Raw genomic sequence first — 3385 nt, forward strand, 5'->3', positions numbered from 1 at the left:
AGCAAAGAGTTTTTATACCCTAGCTAGACTATATATAAAGGGGTGGGGCTGTGCATGGCGGGAGACCTCTATCCCTGTCCCTGTCCCTGTCCCCGATATTTTCGAGGAATCCTTGCGCCGTTTGGGGTTGGTAAAAGGCCCACCCCTATAATAAATGTATCCTATATTTGTGTTTTAACCAACATCTCAATAGGATACTTACATTGACATAACAATAAACCTGTAGAGCTTCTATGAGCTTCAAATCCCAAGAAATAGATTTTTCTTACTGTCATAGCATAATATATTAATATAACTTAACTTGGGATATTTTAAGAGCACTGCTATCTGCACTAATGAGAGTGTACAATCCTAAGTACTAACTGATGTGGCAAATGACACATCATCTGCCACATCACTTAATTGCCACATCAATTTTCTTAAAAATTATATATATATTTTTTTTCAAATTTCAATTCCTAAATCTCAGGCTCCTTAAATCAAATTCATTCATGGCAACACAAATCCCCTCGTTCTCTACCTCTCATCTCATAGTTAATGTCTCAAAATTTCCCTAAATTTTCTCTGATCCCATCCTCAATTCATTACACGCCGTGACGCTGACAAACCAAACCCGTATCTTCTTTTCCATGTCTCGCCAAACGCTGCCGCGCCATGCCACGCCTCGCCAGATGCCGCGACGCCTTACCAGATGCTGACAAACCAGAGACTTCCCCTTCCCGTCGTTTCCACGCCTCGCCGGAAGCCGCCACGTCTCGCCAAACCAACTGCAATCATTGTTTCCACGCCTCGCCAGATGCCACCACGCCATGCCTCGCCTCACCAGATGCCGCCATATCTCGCGTCGCCAGTTGATATATTTTGTATTGACTTGTTCATTGTATAACAGGAAGGGAAACCTCTGGTTTTAGATGTGGTGAGACGAGCAGAGCAGCTCTTAGTGAATGACCAGTGAGCAACTGAATATTTTTTTACTATTTGTATTTTGTCATGATCTCAAGGCATAATAATAATAATAATAATAATAATAATCTAGAGGACGTCCATAGAGCCTGGACGCAGTGAGACATAGTTCGAACGAGACTTCTATGTCAGAGAACATGCATTATCTGGTGGTCGACATTTCAAGTGTTAAAATAAAACATAAAAAATCCAGAAGTAATATCTTTCACAAAATCACGAGACGCTAATTTTGACATATTCATAATGCCAACAATACATGATGATCTTCATCTTCATTGATCAGAAACTTGTCTGATTCTGCAGAAACTCAACAAATTTGTGAACGTACTGATCGTGAAGTTCTTCATCTGCAATAAAAAACCCCCAATTCCTTTGCTTTCTCTCTGTAAATTCTTTCTTCTTCAACTATCACAACTCAACGCCTCCGCCACCGACTTCCGGTATATGCTCCATCTTCCTCATTTCTCGCTATCTCTATCCCGCTTCTTCTCGGCAAAAACTCTAGCAATCAACCCTTGGTCCATGGAGAAAGGTAGCAAAACCAATGGATGCCCAAAGTAAAGCGACTCTGTAATTGAACTAAATCACAGTGAGTCAAGAATGCTCCCACCGATTCATGAGCTAATATCCTGAGCTGAGGTGCCCAACTCGTCCAGACCACTCCTCTTCCTTCACTCTTTCTCGAACCCATCTGGAAGAACTATCGTTTCATCCCGATTTCCAGCGCCCAAAAGAAAGGTAATCCGGATAACTCGAGCCCCAAAGCCAACTCAGTCAACTCATTTTGACTCAAATTCAACTCGCTTCCAAAGGCAACATAAATAACCGTCTTTTCTCCGTTTCCCTAACCACTCGCTAATTGTAAGCAGGTGCTATCTTCATTAGCGTCTCTGCTATCGTGGAGCTGTGGGTGGAACAGCCCATAGGAAGAACTGGTTTACCATGAAGCTCTCCCACGAGGTATATCCACTCTGATTCAATCTCCATGCAGCTTCTTACAGCTATCACCTCACAACCCGCCATTACCGTCCCCACACGAACGATATCTGTGACTCCCGATCGTTCATCTCAAAGTGACCAAAAAATTTTTTCGCCTTGTAAAGCCGATACGCAACTCTGGTATCAAACGATACCCTTCGGAGGAACCGTGAAATCTTGCGGCTTAGTCCGTGGATCCTTGCCGTTGATCATGGCAGCGATGATGGTCCACCCGTAACAGATGGTCCAAGCGGAAGATGCTGAAGAAGAAGCTGGAGATTCCAAGCTTGGCTGTTGGGTGGTAACCAGTAAGGCATAGCGTCGTAAATGATCCAATCTGGAGTTGATTTTTGTAAAAATTCAGCAAGGATCTTGGAGATTATCGTAGGCAATTTTAAGATATGGGATTTTGTGAAGTGGCAAATCATTCGTGGGCTCTGCGTCTTGTGGAAGATTATCCTGACGGGGTAAAGCGAGGCTCACAAAAATCATCAAGGAAGATAAATTCGGAGGGATTTTGGGAAGGCGTTGGATGTTTCTGGGAGTGAAATGAAAGAGATTCTGTGACCCTTTTGAGCGATGGTTTGGCAAGTTCAAAGTATGGAATCATGTGACCAAAGGCTAGCCATGGAAACATAACAATCTGAAGCGATTTAGCAGTAGCCGCCATGGCTATCAATCAAATTACAGGCGTTTTTGTGACCCTTGTTGGTTGTATTATGTGGTAATGCAGATACTATGGAAAATAAGTATTTAAAAGAAGGATCCAGAGTTTGTACGAAGCACACCAGCTACTGCAAGGTCCCATGTAGTATTCTTACAGTGGCTAAGTGCGTGTACATTCGTCAACAAGGAGTTTAAAGATTTAATCTTCAAATTCTGAAAAGACAAGTACAGAGACGGTATTATAATATAATTGTTACCTTTTCATCTCGTGATTTCTCTCTCTCATCCTTTTTTTTATATATTTTTTTGTCTCCCAATCCTTTTTGTATAAATTTTTGTAAAGAGAATATTTTTTTTCTGAAAAATGATACTTTGGTTTCATTATTTATTTCTTTAAATGCTTCAGAGTCATCTGATCAATAACTGCTTATAAATAGTCATACAATGACAAAAAAATAAAGGATAAAATAATTATTTTTTATGATAAATATATTTTGTTCACAATTTAGTTATATAATTAAGTCATACAAACAGATAAAAATTACATAAAATTCATGATAAAACTATATTTTATCTGTTTGTAGACTCAATTGTAGTAAAATATTATTGTCATGTAAAATGACTATTCTGTTTTTTATTTTTGTTTGTTTGTATGACTCAATTATAAGTATAATATTATCTTTATATAAATATGTATAATTTTATCCGATTATATGACTCAATTGTAATCAAAATATTATCGCAGTCATTATCGTCCTTGCCTTTAAAAGCTGTTACT

At 39.4% G+C, this 3385-nt stretch overlaps 1 pseudogene; it reads right to left on the reverse strand.

The window, feature by feature from the left end:
• Window positions 1–1378: 1378 nt before the first annotated feature.
• LOC116110485 lies at window positions 1379–2650 on the reverse strand (annotated as a pseudogene).
• Between the last annotated feature and the right edge of the window lie 735 nt (window positions 2651–3385).

The sequence above is a fragment of the Pistacia vera genome, unplaced genomic scaffold, assembly GCF_008641045.1.
Source record: "Pistacia vera cultivar Batoury unplaced genomic scaffold, PisVer_v2 Contig603, whole genome shotgun sequence".
In the NCBI taxonomy this organism is placed as follows: domain Eukaryota; kingdom Viridiplantae; phylum Streptophyta; class Magnoliopsida; order Sapindales; family Anacardiaceae; genus Pistacia; species Pistacia vera.